Consider the following 23,588-nt stretch of genomic DNA (forward strand, 5'->3'; position numbering starts at 1 on the left):
GTTCCATCTTAAACATACATACTAAAATGTTTTTTGTTCAGCCTTAATTCATTCACTTTTCCTGTTTTGTATGTACAATAACTGTGCTATTCTGTTGTAAGTGAAACAGGGAGAAGAATTAAAACCTGATTTGCAACATTTCTGTGAATGAATGCAACATATTTGGTTTGCAGTGATTCACTGGGTCATGGTTTTCACAAATATAGACATGGCCACCGTATATTTATGAAAATGTATGTAAAACTCAGTTTCGCACAGGAATGATCATTCCAAAGTATGTTGACTGTTTTCGGGTTAGCAAAAACTTTGTCCTACAATCAGGGATATGACATTTGGTTTGTCACCTGACACAAATAATGAATATTTGAAGGCAAACAGCACCTGAATGAATGATAGGATGAAAATTATTCAACAAAATGGTGTGTGTGTGTGTGTGTTGGTGGGCTTTTTTTTTTTTTTTAGGATTTTCTGATGTAATATAGATTTCTGAAGATATGCAGAACACAATATTCCAAAACTTATAAATAAATAAATAAATAACTTCTTAGGGGAAGTATAAATTAAAATGTCACTTAAAAATGGGTGCCCAAAGAACATATATTACAGTTAGGTGCTTAAATAAGATTGATTTTTGTTTTATTTTTTCCCCAACTTCAGTGAAGTCAATGGGACCTGCAGGTTTTTATCATTTCTGAAAATTAGGCACCTAAACACAGCTCATCTGTGGATATAGATGTTTAATACATGTACAGTCCAGAGTGTTTGAGTAGAAGTGAGCAGTGAGGTATGAAAAACTGAGAGAGCTTTGCTGGAAGCACTGTTTTATTAGAGCCTTGGTGATGAAGCCCCAGTGTTTAGTAAAATTTGACAGTCCTTTTTATTTGTTATGTCACATTCTGCAGCAAGACTCAGGGCTTGTTATTGTGATATATTTTCAAAAGCCCAATCCATGAATTGTCTGTCCATGAAAAATAATTCTGAACCTAAGAAAAATTATTAAAATACACTCAAACAAAAGCAGCTTTTGCGACAATTGTTCTTCAAGAGCTGGTACTATTCTACTACAGATAAAGAATTTAGGCTAAAGTGTCTCTTCTGTTAGGATATAGATATTCAGGCCTGTCTGCAAAGGCCTATACTTTATGACTTTAGGTGTATTCTTATCACTTAGCTAGTTATAGAGGTATAAAAGAATGAATCAAAAATCACTGTCTGTCTGTGTAATGACCTTCTTTTACTGTGACAGTCTGAGGCCTGGTTCTTCGGCTAAGCAGCAGAGGCAGCCATAAGCTGGGAAGTGTTTGGTCACATCCTTACATTCCAAACTAGTCACATTGAAATAAGGTGCTATTGGGCTATTAGGAATACAAACCTGTCCTGATATTCCTATCCCCTCCAGAGAAAAAGAAGAGCCTAGAAGATGTAAAAGAAAACTTAGTTTAATAGTATCCTGTCTGGCAAGAACTCACATCAATAGACACAGCTGAAAAACCCTTATGTCTGTATAGATGTACTTGTGAAATCCTCACTTCTGTATTGTTTTGTATGTTTATTTGCATGGTCTCTGTCTGGTTCTGTGATTGTTTCTGTCCGCTGTATAATTAATTTTGTTGGGTGTAAACCAATTAAGGTGGTGGGATATAATTGGTTAAATAACTATGTTACAATATGTTAGGATTGGTTAGTTAAATTTCAGTAAAATGATTGGTTAAGGTATAGCTAAGCAAAACTCAGGTTTTACTATATAGTCTGCAGTCAATCAGGAAGTAAAGTGGGGGGTTGGAAACAGGGACTGGGAATGGGGGAATTGGGATCATGTTTTGCTAAAGGGGGAAATAGGAATAGGGGATGGGAACAGAAACAAGGACACAAGCAAAGCTCTGTAGTGTCAGAGCTAAGGAAGGAAACTGGAATCATGCTTGCTGGAAGTTCACCCCAATAAACATCGAATTGTTTGCGCCTTTGGACTTTGGGTATTGTTTCTCTCTGTTCATACAAGGACCAGGGAAGTGAGAGGGTGAAGGAATAAGCCCCCTAACATCTTCCATAGGAAAAAACCCATATGCCTCTCTTCACTAGGGTAATCTGTTACAGTAACAGGACTGTAACATGTTCCCCATCTACACCCACAAGCTCCTAAGTCACTGGCCAAATATGTTTCTAGTCATGCTACGCAGCCTGAGGTTTTCCAGGCATCAGCACAATTGTGCCAGGTTCAATCGTTTGAGTTCCAGTGAAGCTGGAGATCACAGGCACATGTTTAAAATCTTCCCATTATGTGTGCTGTGAATGTCAGAAGCAGTACTAGAAGTTCTGCTCTTCTAGTCAGCCAGTGGATTTCCTATAGTCTGTCAGCTTAGTTCCTTTTCTGTCCACCTCAATCGCTAACTCTCATATTATCCCCACATTCCTAAGCATGCACTCCTGGCCTCTATTAATGCCCCCACTTCCACCCTGAGTCACATCCTCATAAATAAATATACTTTAAAGATGGCAGGTATGACTAGCCCACTGAAGCACTTTGGGCCACCTGGGTTATCCAGGGAGAGCTTTCTATCCAAAAGGGTACACTCTTCCCCCATATATGATTTCCATATAATAGCTGCTTTAGACGCTATATAGACAAACTATATGGTAATTGGAAAAAACCCTTACACTTGGATGGAGTCTCACCAACTTGTTCAAATTCCCTATCCTTCTCAGGAGGGTTTCAGAAGCAGATGATCAGTAAATCTTCTGGAAGCATGGTTCCTCCAGGAGCCATCCATTCAAAGGGGTACATGGAGGACAGGCAGCATAGAGGCCCTTAGGATATGTCTACACTGCAATTAAATGCCTGCAGCCAGTTCGAGCTCAGACTATGGGCTGTAAAATTTTGGTGTTGCTGTTCAGGCTTGGGCTGGAGCCTGGTTTCTGGGACTGCTTGTCTCACAGGGTCCCAGAGCCTGGGCCTGAACCCAAACATCTACACAGCAGTTTTACAACCCCATAGCCCAAGCCTGTCAAGCCCGAATCAACTGACATGGGCCAGATGCAGCTGTTTAATTACAATGTAGACATACCCTTGGAGTCCACTGTACCACCTGAGGTACTAAAGAAGATCATAACTGAAGGGTCATGGACTGGAATCTACATCCTCTTTCATGGTGAGAAAAATCATACTCTCCAGTGGAAAATTTTTCAAAGATACTCTACAAGAGAATTCTGTGGTGTTTCCATTCCTTTGTACAGAAATAAGCTGTGGAGGGGACAATGAGTTCTTATTAGATGCAAATAGACTTAACCATTCTGAGCAGCACTGATATTTGTAGTTAATTCTGCATAATGTCAATTTATAATCAACAGTCAAATGTGCAATTTTTTTAATACATGCATCAATCACCTAGACTGATTGGAACAGTATTACAACTCCTCTTTTGCTGAAGATCACTGTTTAATTAAAATCTAAGTGTGGGGGGGGGGCGGGGGAAGGTGGAAAATTAAACAAAAAGAATAGCAGACAAATCAGTGAGGGGTTATAATCTGAAGCCAGCATCAATAGACAGAACGAGTGACTCCACTAACTGAAAGGAGAAAACACATTTAAACATAAATTGCAATTAAACTTCTAATAAGAAAGCCATTTATTTTACTTCTAAGTTCTCTGAAAACATAAACCAGTCAGTTAAATATTTCCTGTTCAAGCTTTATCCTGCAGGGTGTTTGCTTTAGAATGCCCACAGATGTTCTTAGGGTTCAAGAATGTAATAACACTTTAAATTATTTCCAGAATGTTATCTAAATTAATCTTTTAATTAATGGGAGAAAAAAGCTCTGAACCATATTATTTCTCTAAAAAAACCCAAAAGTAGCAGGCACTTGAAAGTGCTGGTTTTTTTTTTTTTAAAGTGTTTCTTCAAACTAATGGCCAGGAAATATGCACTCTCTCTCCCCTAGTAGTGGCTATTTTTATATCACCATAAATTGATTTTTTATTCATTTATTTTGGGGGGGGGGAGGAGCAGAACAAACTTGCATTCACTAAGTAAAGTGGCCTGACTCTCATAGGAGTTGAATATCCACAACTCTCATTGACTTCAATCAGAACTGCATGGCTTAACATCTTCGAAAATCAGTCCACCTATAATTGTCAAATTATGGATTTAAATACCTAAGGTTTGAGAATTCTGTCTTAGGTCACTTTCCCTGAGGACTTGACTTGATATTTTCCCCATTATTTAAAAAAATGGTGTGACATATTTTTGAACAGTCTTAGTCTCAGTGGTACAGCCTTAAATTAGGCAGTCCTTATATTTGTTTTTCACTGGCATCTCTTCCCCCCCCCCCAAAAAAAAACATTCTCCATTGCCTCTCAATATCATATGATTGGTGTGGACAGTGGGGTTGTTTTAATAATCCCTGTTATGGGGAGTGATACAAATAGTCCAATGACTTACTCACCAGGCTATTGCACCCATTACTATTATTGCAGCCCAGTCTCCCTAGGTGAATAATGTTCTCACTTATTTCCCCTCCCCCATACTTGACCCTTGCTATAGGTTTTTATGATTTAAAAAAAAAACTGTTTCCTATGCAGAGAGGTAGAGAGAGAGAGATTATATATGTAATGTAAATTTTATTGAATGGCACTCCAGAAATACCATCATAGTATTAAAGGACTAAATTGCCTTGTCCCTCCCTTCACTCCGCCCCCCCACTCCCACCCAGAAGAGAGGAGTCAAAACACCCCTTACCGTTATATCAAGGTGTGGCATTTGCTCCCTGTGACATGAGATGGCTAACCTTTTCTTTCCATACAGAGCGCGGGGAATCTTCCAGGAGGACTCCACTGTGCGCACATCTCAGAGGTGCAATCTAGGCCTAAATTCTTAGTATGTAGGTAACTTTTATTTCAAAAGAAATGCTTTACCATTCCCTACCTCAGACAACTGAAGTACTCCTGTAGGCAATGTGGACAGGGCTGTTGATGTACATTTAATGATATCAGTACAGCTAACTGCATGAGGAAACAAAATTCAATATCATTTTTAAAACGTGGTCTTGAAGTGAGAATGGATGTTCAAGGCTAACTTGGAAGTGGTCTCTGTGCCCTGATTAGTGTCTTGTTGTTTTATTCATCTATCATTTTTTCTTTGCTGCTGCTGCTGCCTTTGTCAGTGCAGTTTCTCTTCAGTTTTTTTCAATTCTTTGGAAGACCTGCTACATCTCTGCCTTCCTGAGTGATTGATTATTTTCAGCTTCAGAATACTCCCTGTATGTTTTTTTTCCTGTATTCGTTCTCTTTATCTTCTCCTCTTCTGTCACCTTCCCTGAGATTTTCCCCCCTCTAGTTTATTGTTCATTTTTCTTGCCTTTTTCACTGTCATGTTTTTCTTTCCTGTGCTTATATGCTGCTCTGCTTTTTGTCTGTTCATTTTTCTTCATTCCAATATTATGAATGTATCACTTTTTTCTGATTTTTCAGTTGTCTCGTATATGCTCCTTTTAATATTCCCTTCTTTCCTTAATTCCAACCACTTTTCTTACTATTTCCCTAATTCGAGCACTATCATGATCATTCAAGAAGTTAAAATAATGACCTCTGGAACTGTAGATTCCCTCAGAGGAATCTCTTCTCTGAAGGGATCTATTTTTGTCCCCAGTTATTAACTGTGTAAAAGGCAGTGTAGTTAGTAGATAGACACTGAACTGAGATTCATGAGACCTGAATTTTATATCCAGATCTAGTATTTGCCCTTGGACAATCCATGTCACCTCTCCAAAGCCCTGTTTCCACTCCATCTTTTGTTCTTCTTCTCTATTTCAGTTGTAAGCTCTCAGGAGGAGGGAGTGTCTCTTACTATGTGGATATGCAATACCTGACAAATGAAGCCCCGATCTCTGTTTGGGCTTCTAACAATTAGCATATAGCAAAACATTATAGGCATTGTTAGTAGCACTGCCTATAATTAAAGTGTAAGACCCTGCTCTCAGGTGCTTCTAACTCTTCCAAATTTTAACCATTTGGGCTGAAATTTTCCATTCCATGTGTCTGCTGCAGGCTGACTGATTTGGGAAAACTTCAGCCAAAACAGTTCAGCCTTTTCTGGGTATGAGACTAGGGAAAAATACATGACTTCGGCCTGGTCCACACTAGGACTTTAATTCAAATTTAGCAGCATTAATTCGAATTAACCGTGCACCCGTCCACACCACGAAGCTATTTAATTCGACATAGAGGGCTCTTTAGTTCGACTTCTCTACTCCTCCCCGACAAGGGGAGTAGTGCTAAATTCGACATGGCTATGTCGAATTAGGCTAGATGTGGATGCAAATCGACCTTAGTAGCTCCGGGAGCTATCCCACAGTGCACCACTCTGTTGACGCTCTGGACAGCAGTCCAAGCTTGGATGCTCTGACCAGCCACACAGGAAAAGCCTCGTGGAAATTTGAATTCCTTTTCCTGTCTGGCCAGTTTGAATCTCATTTCCTGTGTGGACGTTGTGGCGAGCTCAGCAGCACTGGCAGCGATGCAGAGCTCTCCAGCAGAGGTGTCCATGCAATCTCAGACTAGAAAGAGGGCCCCAGCATGTACTGACCAGGAAGTCTTGGATCTGATCACTGTGTGGGGCGAGAAGTCTGTGCTTTCGGAGCTGCGCTCCAACAAACGGAATGCAAAGACCTACGAGAAGGTCTCCAAAGCCATGGCACTCAGAGGATACAGCCGGGATACAATGCAGTGCCACGTGAAAGTCAAGGAGCTGAGACAAGGCTACCAAAAAATCAGAGTGGCAAACGGACGCTCCGGAGCCCAGCCCCAGACATGCCGGTTCTACGAGGCACTGCATGCCATTCTCGGTGGGTCTGCCACCACTGCCCCACCAGTGTGCATGGACTTTGAGGATGGGATACTGTTGACGGACTGTTCCTCGGAGATGTTCGGACGAGGAAGATGAGGAGGACGAGGCAGTCGACAGCACTTACAACGCTGATTTCCCCGTCAGCCAGGATCTCTTCACCCTCACTGAGATCCCCTACCAACCCTCCCCAGCCGTTACCCCGGACCCTGAATCAGGGGAAGGATCAGTCGGTAAGTGCTTTAAACATGTAAACATTTTTTTCTAACAGAACAGGAATATTAACTATGCGAAAAGAAGGTTAATATATATGGGGATGGAACAGAAATCCTCTTGGGAGATTTCCGAGAAGCTCTCCTGCAGGTAATCGAAAAGCCTCCGCATGAGGTTCCTGGGGAGAGCTGCCTTATTGGGTGCTTCGTGGTAGCACACTTTTCCGCGCCAGGCTATCATCAGGTACTCCGGGAGCATTGCCTCCCCCTTCCCACACACCCCTCACCCTTTCCTACGCCCCCACCCCCAGCCCAGAGCCTGCACCCCTCACCCCTTCCTTCACACCCACCTGTAAACGTCCTGCTCCCAGTCCTCCCCCACCACAAGGCCACATAGCCCCTGCACACAGAGTCCCAAAAAGGAGGGATGGCAGTCTCCGTTGAAACAAACAGTCCGGCAGTGCAGACCGCTCTAGGGGCAGGAGCCTGTCATTCCTCGAGTGTAGAAGCGGTCTGTACATCACTGCACACCCTACCCACCACAGTCTGTGTCCCTGTTTCAACCCTTTAACGTGAATTCATTAGTAAAGAAAACGTTGCTAATTAACAATATTCCAATACGTTTATTTTTAAACGTGTGTTGGAAGGGGGGAAACGTGGTGAAGGGGGTATGCAACCGCAGAAGAAAGTCAACAGTAACTGAAGCAGGGGCAGGTTCAGCTTCTCTGTAAAGAAACTGAACAGTCACAGGTTACCCCACTCCCTGATGAACCTAGCTTTCAAAGCCTCCCGGATGCACAGCGCTTCCCGCTGGGCTCTTCTAATTGCACGGGTGTCTGGCTGAGCGTAATCAGCAGCCAGGCGATTTGCCTCAACCTCCCATCTCGCCATAAAGGTCTCCCCCTTGCTCTCACAGAGATTGTTGAGCACACAGCAAGCAGCAATAACAATGGGGATATTGCTTTCGCTGAGATCCGAGCGAGTCAGTAAGCTTCGCCATCTCCCCTTGAGACGTCCAAAAGCACACTCCACCACCATTCTGCACTTGCTCAGCCGGTAGTTGAAGAGCTCCTTGTCACTGTCCAAGGCGCCTGTATAGGGCTTCATGAGCCAGGGCATTAGCGGGTAGGCTGTGTCCCCGAGGATCACTATAGGCATCTCCACATCCCCAACAGTTATTTTGTGGTCCGGGAAGAAACTACCTTCCTGCAGGCATCTAAACAGACCAGAGTTCCTGAAAACACGCACGTCATGAACCTTGCCCGGCCACCCGACGTTGATGTTAGTAAAACGTCCCCTATGGTCCACCACTGCTTGCAGCACCATTGAAAAGTAGCCCTTTCGGTTAATATACTGACTGGCCTGGTGAGCTGGTCCCAGGATAGGGATGTGAGTCCCATCTATAGCCCCACCGCAGTTTGGGAATCCCATCGCGGCGAAGCCATCTATGATGACCTGGATGTTTCCCAGAGTCACTACCTTTGAGAGCAGTAGCTCAACGATTGCGTTGGCTACTTGCATCACAGCAACCCCCACGGTAGATTTGCCCACGCCAAAGTGGTTCGCTACTGACTAGTAGCTGTCTGGTGTTGCAAGTTTCCAGAGGGCTATGGCCACTCGCTTCTGCACAGTCAGGGCTGCTCGCATCCGGGTGTCCTTGCGCTTCAGGGCAGGGGACAGCAAGTCACAGAGTTCAAGGAAAGTGCCCTTACGCATCCTGAAGTTTCGCAGCCACTGTGATTCATCCCAGACCTGCAGCACTATGCGGTCCCACCAGTCCGTGCTTGTTTCCCGGGCCCAGAATCGCTCTCCCATAGCATGAAAATGACCCATTGCCACCATGATCTCCACGGCGCGGCGTACCGTGCTTTCTGAGAGTTCTGTGCCACTCTGAGACTTCATGTCCTCACCGCGCTGCCGGAGCCTCCTCGCCCGATTTCTCAGCATCTGACTGTTGAAGAGGTGGACGATAAGGTGCGAGGAGTTGACAACGGCCATAAGTGCAGCGATGATCGCAGCGGGCTCCATGATCGCAGTGGAGTGCTGTGGCGTCCGCGCTGTCACTAACAGGAAAAGTGCGTGAACTGATTTCCCACCGGCGGGAGTGACGGTTGAATGCTGACAGTTACCCAAGACCACCCTCGACACAGTTTTTCCCCCAGCATGCATTGGGGGGAAATCCCAGAATTCCAATGGGCAGCGGGGAGTGCGGGAACTTTGGGATAGCTTCCCACAGTGCACCGCTTCCAATTGCGACGCTTGCTCCGTTAGTGTGGACTCACAAAGTTGAATTAGTATCCTTACTGTGGACACACAAATTCGACTTTGTAAGGTCGATTCTACAAATTCGACTTAAGTTGATTCGAACTACTCTTGTAGTGTAGACATACCCTTCATCAAGTTAAAAATTCTAGCAACCTTTTCTCTGAGACGATCTATGATCTCCCTGTTTTGGAGCAGGGACCAGAAAATTGTCATTGGAGTGGCCTTTGTCTCAGGGATATACCTTTTGCTATCCCTGTGAAAATATGACCAAATTTGGTATGCCATAAGCATTTGAAAAACCAGTTTGCACATGCACAGACAACCGTCATTCTAGCATTTCCTAACTTATAAGGGTTTGACTTTGCAGCTTTAAATATGTTGTTTTAACATAGTTTTTTGTGCATAATAGTGTGAAAAAGTCATGGTAGTATCTGGTTACTTTAAGTAAACACCTCGGGCTTGATTCTGGGCTCATTTGTCCCTGAAATCAGGAATAACTTAACATTAATGATGTGAGCTAGGGAAGAAAAAGGACACTTTTGCTCTCCATTACTCTATAACTAAAACAGATGAACAAACAAATCCTTTCCCTGGAGTTTCTAATCAGGGTGTTCAGCAATTTGCTGGATTGGGCCCAAAGGTGGAAGAGCGAAATGTGGTCCTTTCCATAACAAGATAAATAAAAACTGGAAATCCTGAATTGGGTCAGAGCCTCACCATGATGAAAGGTAAATATCCCCAGGGCAAATGATTTATTGTTGGTGAAGCTAACAAAATCCATCGTTTGTAGTTTAGGAGATTCTGTCTATTTATAATGATATCATTACTCTCTCTTCTGTTTTAACATCTTACTGGTTCCACAATCCCTGAACATGTAAAATTCACCCTGATTCTAACAGGAATTACTTCAGGGATGGGAGTGGGGGAGGTCAAGTAAGATTTATTTTTTTTAAGTACAGATTCAGCCAAAAGATAAAAATATAGGCTCATTTTCCATCTTCATAAACATTTGTTAATTCAGCTGTATTTATTTTTTTAAATGTAACTTCTGCCAAAATTGGGGAATTGGATGGGTCAGAGGATTGGAAATGGCACATAGAACTTTTCAGCTCTCGTTCAACACTCAACTCCAATTCAGCTGAGGTTAATAGTGATTGAAAAATATTATTTGAGATCTCTTGCTGTGTAAAATGAGTTGGTGGTATTTGAACAGTCTACAAGATGTAGGCATCCCAACTGTTACTAAGAACTTTCCAGTCACCCTCAACTCTGTATCTGTTTAGCCGTGGATCTCTTGATGCAGCCTGTTATCTTTAAAGGACATTTAACTTAGAGTCTAAGAGTTCAAATTCCCCATGAATTTTAAGGCTGTCATCCATGGGCCTAATCCAAAACCCACATAAATCAATTTGTTTTTTTTTATTGGAGGTGTTCTCCAACATGATTTAATTTGTCTTTCCACAGCATTGTTACCAAAATGGACCCAATCTTTCTCCCACTGAAAGTAATCAGGTTTTTTTATTATTGTTAATCTTACTGAAAAGCTATATAGAAAGATCTTTAGATATTATAGACTGTACATATATATTTTGTCACACTAGAAACCTCTCACATAAGTGGTTTTGTTTTGTTTTGTTTTTAAGAATTCAGACTTTACAAATATCTACCCTTCTGTATGGGAAGATTTTGGCAAACCAGTAAAGTCCCTGAAACTGCTATGGCTTATTGCTAAAAGCAACCTAGTTAGCAGGCTGTAAAGTGGCCATGCAACTTGACCAAGGCAGGAGGAGAGGGGGTTTTGGGTGCCACAGAAAGGGCAGCTTGATCTGATAAGAATTGTGTTGAAGTTGCTGATGCATGCATTTTAGAAGAGCAGGATGTGCCCCAGGAATGTCTATTCGGGTCTCAAGGCTGCAAACTCTGGAAAAACCCACACCTGGTTAATCAATAAGCAGAAGGAACCTTTTCCTTGAACATTGAAACTTCTTACTTAACAAGTTTTCTTTAAGGGACATGTCATTCTATTACTAATGTATAAATAAGGGGGAAAAGTTTGAGATAATTGGACTCTTTTTGGACTCTCCCTCTGGATACAACTTGTGATCCCCACTGGCAGTCGCAATGTTTGGCCACCGGAAACCTGCCGCTGTGTGACTCGAGAGCATCTGATGAAGTGGGCTGTAGCCCACGAAAGCTTATGCTCAAATAAATTTGTTAGTCTCTAAGTTGCCACAAGTACTCCTGTTCTTTTTTCAAGAGCCACATTCAGCTTTGGTAATTATTGAAGGTTGAGGGTGTTTTACTAACCTGTTGCGGACGTGTGTAAGTGCTTGAGACTAAGTAAAGTTTAGCTTTAAGCACTCTTATGTTGTCCTGTTTATGCCAGCCATCTATCGGTTGGATGGACGTGTCTTCCCTGATTTATTTCCTGACACCACCTCACACAGAGTAAAAGTTACCAAGAGCTTTGGGTCGAAAGAACTTGTAATGCGTGTGTGTGTGTGGGGGGGGGAATCATTGTGAATTCCCTCTTCCTCTTACTTCCCTTCCTAGCTCTCTTCAGGTTGATTAACTTAATGAGGAGGTTTCCAGGAGTCCTCAAGATTTTTTTCTAAACTTGGATTTTTTTTTAATTAAACAGGTGTATATTCCACATGGAGCAGGCTCCTTCCAGCACTAGCTACTTATCAGAATCTCTGGATTGTTCCCAAGAGACAGGCAGGATTTAGGCTGATTAAAACACCTTGTACTATAACCCTTGCTTCACATTTAAAAAATAAAGGGAGGAGGGATATCTCCAGTTACGCTGAGTAAATTTTGTACTTATCTTTATTAACATATTTGGAAATAAAGAAGCCAAAGATGCAAGGATTCATTTTTAGCAGAAAGGAGTTAAATTTACTGTAGTTATTTGTCTGAATAGCTCTCTTCAGGGAAATGTGCATCCTAATGCAGATTTTCTTTGCAAGGAACATTACTTTTCAGTAGTCACCACAATAGAAATCAGGCATTTATGGAGACAATTGCTCTACTTGGATTCCTCTTGGCTGACCAGCCATTTAACTGCTAGTCAACCAAAAGGAATACCATGGTTCAGAGAAATAAGCATAAGGTGAGGAAATGAACTTCTAATTGTTTTAATCCTATTATTGGGGCTGTTTTTCACTATTTTTGGCAGATGACTACACCTCATTGACTCATTTTCTCAGTCTGTAAAATGAAGATAACAGTAATAATTACAACTTTACCGTGGTATTGTAAGGATTCATTAGTTAATGTTTATGTAGCACTTAGCACATACATAGAGCTTCATATAGTCAAACATCTGCTTATTATTTTGGTTTCAGTCCAGGTCTTGGTGGACAGGTGTCTCCACTCCATAAACAGCATCAGATATGACACCTCTTAATAACCTTATTGGCAGTCTAAGCAAAGAGGCCAAGGATGAATGGGCGAGGAGAATGAACTGCCCTCTCACTCCTAGAAACTAGATGAGGTACATTGTTGGGACAGGCACACTGTCATGGCCTGTGCTACACCTGTTCTGTGGTTTCCTAGAGGCCTTAATTTTCTAGTGCTATTAGTCCAGGACCATTCACAAACTCTGAGTTCTTTTAAATTTAATTGAAATATTTTTTAAATGATAGTTGCATTGTCCTTGGAAATTTGGAAGTATGTAAGATGCATTCCGTATTGTACAACTGGCATATTTAATTATCCATTAAAATGTGCTATGTGACACTATTTTTTTTTAAATGTACTTCTTGCTTTATGGTTGGAAATCTGTCATAAATACACCATTGTTCATAGATATAAAAATACACTACAAGTGTTCTGAATGATCACTTTTTGTTCGGGAAAGTCCTGAATATAACCAAGCAGAGAAAAGTGTCATAGTAATTACCTGACATTTCATAGATTTTTGTGTGTGTGCGCATTTTTCCCCCCTAAATTTAATTGGCCAGCTCCCAAATCAGCATACCTCAGTTGAAGTCCATGGTCCTATGTCCATTTCCACCAGCTGAGGACCTAGTCCCATGTTTCTTATTGGTTTAAAATGCTATAGTATTCTTCACAGGAGTATTTGCTCTGGTACCCAGAAAAATACAGAATATATATCAAGTGCTGCTGTGCCTTTGATGAAAATGTAAGTATGTGTTCTCATTGGGGCATTTCAGTGTTCAATTTAACCATGGTTTTCAAAATAGAACTAAATTTGCTTGTAAGTGACACTTCATATTCACTTTTAAAATCTTTTTATTTTTGTTTATTTTGGTGGCAGAGTAGGCACGTGGGGCAAATGATCTCTTAGACTCCAATTCTTGAAATACTGAAGAACACGTGTAATCTTACTTACATTAGTGGTTATCTTGAAATCAGTGGAACCATCTACCTGAGTACATTTATGCATATGATTAACTGTTTACAAGATAGGGGGATACTTGGCATTTCAAGGAAAAAACCTTTTACTTCTATGAACACCTCTGAGCTTGTTGTGATAGTGCTGGAATTGGAAAACAATATGCTCTACCACTTTTACTGCTAGTGAGTAGACCCTGTAGTTGGACTCAAGGATTATGCACCACTTAACCGCACCAAAAGGTCACCTGTTGATATTAATGGGAGTTGGATGCCCAAACTGCATGAAATTAACCAACAACTAAGAAGTCTAAGAATTAAATCAAAAAATAATTTGAAAGTTTTGCCTAACAGAAGAGAAAGCAGATGGTTGTGACTACAGGGCAAGTTATCAGAGCACTGAAGTGAGATTTAGTCATACAAGTAGGATATTTGATTTTGTAAAAGTTTATAATGAATGGTTTTTCTATAAATTTCTCTGTGATATCTAAAGGGGTTTTGTCTGAATCTAATCCTGAGCTTTTGGGGCCTGATTTCTGCAATTCTTATTCAGGTGAATAGTCCCATAATCTCCTGAGTAAGGGCTACAGAGCTGTCATAATTTTACAACCAGTGATATCCGCCCCTGAGTTACATATGAGGTAAGGAAAAACAAACTGTCTCAAATCAGAAATAATCCTGTGTAATTCTGTAATCTAATACTCCAAAAATCAGATAGATGGACCATTGACTTCAATGGGACTCCATGCTAACATGTCCTCCTGACTGGACCCCTTTACAGGATCCATATGATATAGATTATATCTGCCTAAGCAGTAAGATATATGGGAGTCATTCTGATTTCTGTTATACCACTAAAACAAGGATTAAGAATCGACTGCACTGTAATTATGGAATTCTAATGGAATTAGATAACACCAGAATTGGGCCCAGGGTGATTATCTTTGACCAGTGTTATGCCTAATCATTGGTTTCCTTTAAAAAAAAATCTCAACCACATCTCTAATTTTGATTTGTCACTTGCATTCCACTTTTCAGCAAAGGACTGACCTTGCTGATTCTCTTGTTCCTAGGGACAGTGAAATGCAAGCATTACAAATTAAATTTTCAGTAGGATTACTAAGAAAATGACTATGGAAATTAGGTGCTACTTAAACACACATACACACACTCTTATACCTTAGAACTATAACTACAAAGGGTGTTTCATTTTATTCTTTCTCCTTTTAATTATTCCTAAGTGAGGAACTCTTCATTCTTTCATTTAAAATACCTCTTATTCTTTCCTTTGTGCTGCTTTTTTGTCAGGGGGAAAGTTGATAAGAAAAACAGTTTCTGAACTAAAATATTGTTGTGCTCCTTCCTTATTTGTTTTATATTTTGATTCCTGGCTAGAGTTCTGGGTCTCGGTAACATATAGTTACTGAAACTGCCTAAATGAACACTGTCTCAGTAGAAAGTACAAAATGCATCTGCTGTTACCACTACTGAAAGGTAATTACATACTAAATCAAGGGAAATAAGAAGGATGAGGTAAAGAATACTCAAAGACAAATAAGACACAAAGTGCAGTTCTCTTCTGAAAAGTAACCATAGAAATGTCAGCTTCCTATTCAGCACAGCTGGTTCTTGGCTCCGATTCTCATCTCACCTGCACTAATATAAGCCAGGAGTAAGTATACTGAAATGGATGGAGTCGGAGATGTGTAAATTGCATATAGCATAGATCCTTTCAATTCCTGGGATAAGCTCTGATTTAACTATCAGACAGGATGTAGCTGAACTCCTGAACTCCTGAATACCCCAGATGTAAACAAGGAGCACTGGTAGAGCTTGACCCAAATTCAAGCAACAGTAAGTGCCACTAATGCAAATTATGACTGTTTTAATCTACATTTGGGGTTTCTACCAGTGTAATACATTGATTGCTGGTCACCAATGGCTGAATCCAATGTATAAACATGCCTTAGGTAAGGCCTTTGGTGTCTGAGGCAAGACTGAATCTTGTCCATCCTAACTCTTGGGCAGGTACCATTTGGACGAAAATTTCAGTCTGGGGTGGAGATGTGCATTGCACATGCATGAAAGCCCTGAATATGACTTCTGACAAGCTATGCCCACAGGTTATTTCTGTCCAGCCCCCAAATGTGCATAGAGGATGACATTTTGTAGAACAAATATATCCTCTGCACAGTGTGACCGCTCATGAAAGGTCATACCGTGCATGCCAGCGTAGAATTGCATTCCTTACTAAAAATGTCATGGCACACCACTGCTTTGGGGTGAAGAGGAAACACTTTTGTAGCAGGAATTTTTATTGAATGAATGAATGAATGAATAGCAGCTATTTGGAACTTAAGGGTTTGGAATTTTAGAATAAGTCTGTGAAAGATGGATTTGTAGATCAAGAGGAGGTAAGGTAGGTAATGGTGCCTAATAAACTGCAGATATCCTATGGATAATATTTATTGTGTGTGTTTAAAAAAAAAGAAGAGGAGGAATATTTTTTTCAGGTTTGTTAGAACTCCTATCTATACATATCTAGATTTGTACTGCTAAAACCTACTGAAACAGTTTTACTCAAACTTGGCACATTTAGTAATTCTCACTGATACTAAGAAATCAAGGTAAGTCTTGAGATGTATATACCATATATTACTATGTGAGGATTCACAGGAAATGCCAATCTTAATTGTCAATTAATGCCTGATTCAATTCAATGTATAACAACATCAAGGGACCCTACATAAATTTAGCTGCTCATATAGCTCTAACTATAAGGGTTGTATAGTTAATCATGATGATGATCACTCAGTGAGTTTATGGATCCTGTAAAACCATCTTGATATGTTTTGATACTTTTATCAACCAAAATTGTAATTTTAATAGAGTTGATTTAACATACTTAGATTTCTGTAAGGTATTTGAATTGGTAGAACTAGAACAATATAAAATTAACATGTCACACATTATATAGATTTAAAACTGGCGGACTGATTGGTCTCAAAATGCAATTGTGAATTGGGAATTGCCTTTGGGAGGATGTGTTCTCAGGTCCCTCATGGATCGGTTCTTGGCCCTATGCTAGTGAACATTTTTATCAATGACCTGGAAGAAAACATATAATCATCACAGGTGACCCCAAAATTGGGGAGTGGTAAATAATGAAGAGGACAGGTCACTGAGAGCAATCTGGATCACTTGGCACAAGCAAACAATATGCATTTTTAATATGGCTAAATATAAATGTTTACAACTAGGAACAAAGGATGTAGGTCTTACTTACAGGATGTGGGACTCTATGCAACGACTGTGAAAAAGATTTGGGGGTCATTTGTGGATAATAGCTGTACAAGAGCTCCCAATGTGATGCTGTGGTCAAAAGAGCTAATGTGATCCTTGGATGCATAAACAGGGAAATCTCAACTAGGAGTAGAAAGATTATTTTACCTCTGTACTTGGGATTTGTGTGATCTCTGCTGGAATACTGTTTCCAGTTCTGGTGTCCACAATTCAAGAAAGATGTTGATAAATTGGAGTGGGTTCAGAGAAGAGCCAAAAGAATGATAAAAGGATTAGAAAATGTGCCTTCTGGTGAGAGACTCAAATAGCTCAATCTATTTAGCTTAACAGAGAGAAGGTTAAGGGATGACTTAATGACAGTCTGTAAGTATCCTCATGGGGAACAAATATTTAGTAATGGTCTCTTGAATCTAGCTGAGAAAGGTGAAACACAATCCAATATCTGGAAGCTGAAGCTAGACAAATATCACTGGACATAAGGTATGAATTTTTGACAGTCAGGTTAGCCAACTATTGGAACAATTCACCAAGGGTCATGGTGCATTCTTCATCACTGACAATTTTTACATCAAGACTGGATGTTTCTCTGAAAGCTATGCTCTAGGAATTATTTTAGCGAAGTTCCATTGCTACAAGAGAATTTAATTTTACATGAACCGCAATGATCTTATGCATTTAGCCCCCATAAACTGGAACTGAGGACACCACAGAGTCAGAAAATCTTGCCTTGGCTTAAACAGACAGAACAAAAACAACTGCACAAACTTCAGTGTTACTAACAAGGACAGATTTGGGGTGTGGGGAAGGTGAGGGAAGTGTGGAAAACTGACCTCAGTCTGGGTGCCTATGTCTGTAAGTTTCTTTGCTGTTAAGTAGAAAAAATAATTATTTGCTGTTGCCAGGGAGATTACTAACACATTAGGGGCCATTATAGATTTTCTCCAGACAAAGCACATAACTCATAAAGAGTTTAGTTACAGAGGGTACTTTGAAGAAGTTTGTTGTTTCTATGAGCAAGGAGACTGGCATTAAACTCCTCAGTGGCTAGGAGGAAGGCTCGCCACAGGAACCCTGCTGCTGAATAACTTGATACCATCTCAGACTTTGAGTAACTATATCTATCTGAGGTGCTTCTAGACCAGGGTTTTCTCAGACTTCATTGCACTGCGATCCCCTTCTGATAACAAAAATTATTACACCACCCTAGGAGGGGGGACCAAAGACTGAGCCCACCAGAGCCCCACTGCCCTGGCTGAGGGGGCCAAAGCCCAGCCCCACCACTATGGGTGGCGGAGGGAGGACACAAAACTGAAGCCTGAGTTCTTCAGCCCAGGCAGGGGACATATAACCTGAGCCCCACTGCCCAGGGCTCAAGCCCTTGAGATTCAGTTTTGGTCCTGGGTGGTTGGGCTTTGTCTTTGGCCCTGGGCGGTGTGGCTTGGGCTTCAGTCCTGGGCCACAGCAGGTCTAAGACAGCCCCGGTGAGCCTATTAAAATGAGGTCCTGACCCACAGTTTGTGAACCACTGTTCTAGACTATTGCTAGGTTTTGATGTATGCTTTAGATTCAATAAAAATGATTTTTGCATGGTGCTGCATCCCCCACTGATTTATTTCATGACACCACCTGGAAAAGAGAGATTAGTAGCCATTGCTTTGGGTTCAGATAACCCCAGATAACACTATGGCCTATGTAGAACAGGAGGTCTGCCAAGATGATCACAGTGGTCCCTCTGACCTTGGAATCTATGAATACCTGACTAACCTACAAAAAATATCTAGAAATACTGTAACCATATTGATCTCTGCTGTGTGAAAGAGCACAAAGCACACATGTAGAAGAGGTAAATGGCTACCAGTGATAAGGAATTTAAGTCTATGCTATGATCTCTCCCTTCTTCCTAAGCCCTAAATTCACCCCCAAATCTACAACTGCCATGCAAACTACTGTGCAAAGGGGTAAGCAGTGTCACACATTCATTCTCTCTCTCTCACGCTCACACACAGAGGAACTATTTATTGGCTAGTTATGCTGGGGTAGGGGAAAGTAGAGTGACCAGACAACAAGTGTGAAAAATAGGGACGGGGGTGGGGAGGTAACAGGAGCCTATATAAGAAAAAGACCCAAAAATCGGGACTCTCTCTATAAAACCGGGACATCTGGTCACCCTAGGGGGAAGCATTATATCCATTAGCAACAATCTCAGTTGTGTCCCTTCTCTGTAACAGGCTGAGTGCCTGAACCTTCAAAATAACTAGGTGTAACGGGAACTGAAAACCCAATGGGTCCACAAGAAAGGATTGTGGATCAGGGCCCCATATACAACACAACTCATAGTCACTAAAGGTATTGTATTTATGAGTAAAAGTGTTTGGTATTTGGCTTTTCCAACTTAGTTATGTTTTAGCTTCAGAAAACTGCTCTTGTATTGTCTATTCAATGCATTTTGGGGGTTGGATGCTCTTTATTTTTGTTGTAAGCAAATAAATAATAGATATTCATATAACCTCTTAAGAGTTTTACTGTTATTCCAGCTGTAGCTTTGTCACTGATTTCAATGAGGGTAGAAGTGAACTTAGTGCATGCCACATGCAATAGGTATTCTCTGATTGGGGCCTCTGTATCTGTGGAGAAAAATTTGAATCCCAACTTCTGAAATGTATAGTGGTCAATTGATTAGTTACACTCTTAGGAACAATATATTCTGCCCTTGATCAACACTGCTTATCTAAGTCAGTAAATATAATGAGTTCTTAGATGAATTAATAAAGTAATCCTGTTAGCTTGAAAATTTTAATTATTTTTTTTTTATCTCAAGGCTAATACTTACTGCAGTGGACATGAGAATGTTTCCAAGTGCATCCAGGGTGCCTAAATGCCAGAGGTTTTGTATCTAGAGGACAACTTTCTGTATCTTCATATTTATTAATATTATGGTATGAACTCAAAATATGTGAAACAGCAATTTCTGAAACCAGATGTGTATATATGCCTATTTCATAATCATTTTAAAAGGTTGACTAGGGATCCATTTAGGGACTTATGCTTTGAGGGGAAGCAGGCAAGAATAGCGGAAAGTCAGTAAATTCACTTGTTAGAATATTTGCTAAAAGCAAGGACAAAATGATGAGCTCCCAGATGAACTAAATTAACTGACATTTGGAAGTATATCTCTAGGTAGCTCTCTGCAGTTTCTGCTCAGCTTGCCAACTGCAGGAACTGCAGCTGGATCTGACTATGAAGCTAGTGCATTAGCAATGTTTCCTTTAACTAACACTACCTAACAGGTTGGCACCTGCATTCTGTTCCAGCTATAACTGAGTATCTCCAAGCATCCTCATGTAGAATGTATGACAATCATTTAAACTAGATTAAGCAGGGAAAAGCATATTCACAAACATGAGAAATCTAAAACTCCAAATAAAAACATGCAAACTGAGGAGAACATAGTTAATTTATGTGGACATAAAAATTAGCTGTACTTGACTTTATAAAACTCTTGCTGTGTTGGATCTGGTTTGTCCATAAATGAGATTCTCCCTGAATGAAAAATACAATGCTGCAGGTGGCATTCCGAGAGGCAAAATATGCTTGCATTTTTCTATCTTAAAGGAATCTAACAACTGGTATTTTTTTCTAGGGGCAATCATAAAAAAATTATCTAGATCTCTTCTCAATTTTTTAAAACTACACTATGACAACAGATATGCTGGTTATGATGAACAATAAGGCCTAAATGTCTACATGTCGTCTAATTATGAGTGCCTGTTGTTTGGCCAGCTTGATACACCTAACTGATTCAAGATGGGCATCCAGCATTAGTGGGCAGCTCTGAAAATGTGTATCTAAAAGGCATAGAAGTGCATAAGTGTTCAGAATTTTGTAGTGTCTGTCACATTCCAAAGTTATACCTTATATGTTCACCAGAATGCCACAGCACTTTGGCATGATCCAGCACCAGTATTCATTAATACCTGTTGAAAACATTAGGGAGGTTTAAATTGTGGAGACAATCTGTAATATAATTTTCATACAATCAAATGGCTCTGAATCACCATTTTGATTGTGCTAAGCTCAATGCAGGAATGGAGGTAGAAGTCCAGAGGTAACCTTATGCACTTTCCAGATTCTGGGGTTCATAGGACTGCTCAAATTTATATTTTGCTATAATGGACCACCATGAGTCTCTGAATGCAGCCCAGAGTAGATGGAAAACAGTGCGTTCCAGCCACAATTCTTCTCTAGCAGGCAGCATAGGGCCATTCCACCAGCCCAAGGTCACCAGACAAAATTTCCCTTATACTGGGGGAAAATCCCCAGAGGCCAAATTTGCTGGCTTTTCAGGCCCTGCACAATAGGTTAAGAAAACTGCAGAGGTGGCTGAATGCAGAATAGGGAAGGAGGTAGGCTGCATCTTCTGCACTAATAATGAAACTACACATTGGTGTTCAAGTCTCAGAATGAATTCTTGTTGATTCAGAAAAGAGGAATCTAAATGGAATTTAATGACTTAGCCAGAATCTGTTCTGTGGTCTCCAAATTCAACATGGCCACTTCCTTCCCTGTTTCCAGGTGACTTCAGGTTCTTCAGGGAAGGAACCCTGATCGTAATTGTTGGGATCAATGTTATTGAACAAATGTCTTCTTGAAACTGGAGTGAGGCCATCAGGCTCATCTAACAGCGTCCCAAAGTGACATCTAATGCTAATGGCTTAGATTTAACCAGGGTTGAGTTTATATTGGTTACCTAATGGTGAAATATCTCATTGCCAATCCCCCATATTTCAGCTTTGAAAAAAGCAAACAGAAAGTAGAGAAATTATCTTAGTGTTTCCCTAATACATTTTCTCTTTCTGCATCAATCAGACCCATTTGGTGAGGGCAGTCTAATTAATGAATTACCTAAGCAGTTATGCTAGATACCAACAAAGTCAGATTTCCCTATTCACTCCTTCCACAAGGCATATTTTATGATGTGTTATACACTTAAAACAATGAAAGTGTAAATTTAATACTCCTGTTTGATGTAAGAGAGGATTACCTAGCAGTTTTATTATTAAATAGACTCAGTTTATCACTGCACGTTTCAAAAACTTCGATCAATGTGAATTTAGGCAAAAAGCTAATATAAAAGTGGAGGAGGGATCAACAAAAGTATTTAAAGTCTCCCATGGCTTTTCAAGTCATTTATATTAAATATATAATCTTTCCTGCATACAGCCTCCATTTTACACATTTGAAATCACTTTAAAAAGCTTATTTTGCTTTTACCCTGTCTCTTTATGTTAATGGGGACTATAGGGACAGAAATCAAAATTGAAGAAGAGACACTGGAGAATGTGGACAATTTTACGCATCTTGGAAGTACCATCGGCCAAGATAGTACTAGTTCCGAGGAAGAAATAAGAATTGGGAAAGCAAATGCTGCATTTGGAAGACTCAACAATATCTGGCAACTCAAAAACATCTCCCTCAAGACAAAACTGAACGTGTACAAAGCAACTGTTATTGCCATCCCAACATATAGTAGTGAGACATGGCAACTTACCAAGAAAGATACGCAAAAGCTGACTACATTTCATCACAAATGTCTAAGAAGATATTGAGAATAACATATAGAGATAGGAAGATGAATGAAGAAGTCAGAAAAATTACTGGACAAAGCACCCTTTCACAAATAATCTACAAAAGAAGATATCAGTGGCTGGGACATGTGCTGAGAGTAGAAAAAGAATGCTTACCAAATACCGCCCTTGAATAGAGGCCAGAAAATGCAAAAAGAAAGAGAGGAAGACCGTGAATAACATGGAAACGAACAGTTCTGAATGACATCAAGAACCTCAACATGAAATGGGAAGATTTGGACAGAAGGTCAGTTGTCAGGCAAGGATGGCAAATGTGGGTAGCCCAGTGTGCAGCAAAGCACTAAGGTCATACGAGGTCATACCAAAGGTCCATTTACTCCAGTATTCTGTAGTCTAACAGCGGCCAATGCCAGGTGCTTCAGAGCGAATGAATAGAACGGGTAACTCCTCAGACTGGAACCTCATTTTATAAAAACTAATGGGAATGGTACATTGTAAAAGAAATAGCTGTCAAAAAGGAGACCCTGCTTACAATAGTGTAATAACAATAATGGCACAAATGGTGGTGAATAGATACAAACTCCTAGTGTTCCATATAACCAGCATACTTGTTTGTTTCTGTAAATCAACCCATTTTTCATCTTTAATAGCATCAGCTTTCCAAAGACACCATTTTTCTTTCTCCCCACATCCCTTTCCTTTCACTTTTTTTCCTGTTCACTGTGAGGATTTTGAATCTGTTTTTCGTGTAACAGAATTGTGTATGCACCTGGGTTTCACTTCCATGGACTGCTTGCTCATTTTTATAAGTTGTTTTATTTGCTGGAACTTGCCTTTGTCTTTCATCCTACAACACTTCCTACTGTTCCATAACAAATCACTACTTCTTTTTTACCCGCTCATATTTTGATCTTTGCCAAAGGATCTGTACTAAGTCTTCACAGACAGGCGTACATGATTTTGGTCTTTGCAAGAAACACAAGAAAGTAAGGAAGCAGTCCTGCTGATTCTAATCTCTGTATCTTCTT

The 23,588-nt window shown here is 40.5% G+C and overlaps 1 long non-coding RNA gene across 6 annotated transcripts in view; it reads left to right on the plus strand.

Moving 5' to 3' along the window:
• The window catches only part of LOC120369778, an 84,283-nt gene that overhangs the window by 52,090 nt on the left and 8,605 nt on the right, over window positions 1-23,588 (plus strand). For 5 of the 6 annotated variants that reach the window (XR_005583404.1, XR_005583402.1, XR_005583400.1 and 2 more), the window contains one exon: window positions 19,794-19,911. The exons of the other annotated variant lie outside the window; for it this stretch is intronic. This is a non-coding gene — a long non-coding RNA (uncharacterized LOC120369778). The remainder of the gene's footprint in view (window positions 1-19,793; window positions 19,912-23,588) is intronic. 6 annotated transcript variants of the gene reach the window in all.

Source organism: Mauremys reevesii, linkage group 8 (assembly GCF_016161935.1).
Source record: "Mauremys reevesii isolate NIE-2019 linkage group 8, ASM1616193v1, whole genome shotgun sequence".
Classification (NCBI taxonomy): domain Eukaryota; kingdom Metazoa; phylum Chordata; order Testudines; family Geoemydidae; genus Mauremys; species Mauremys reevesii.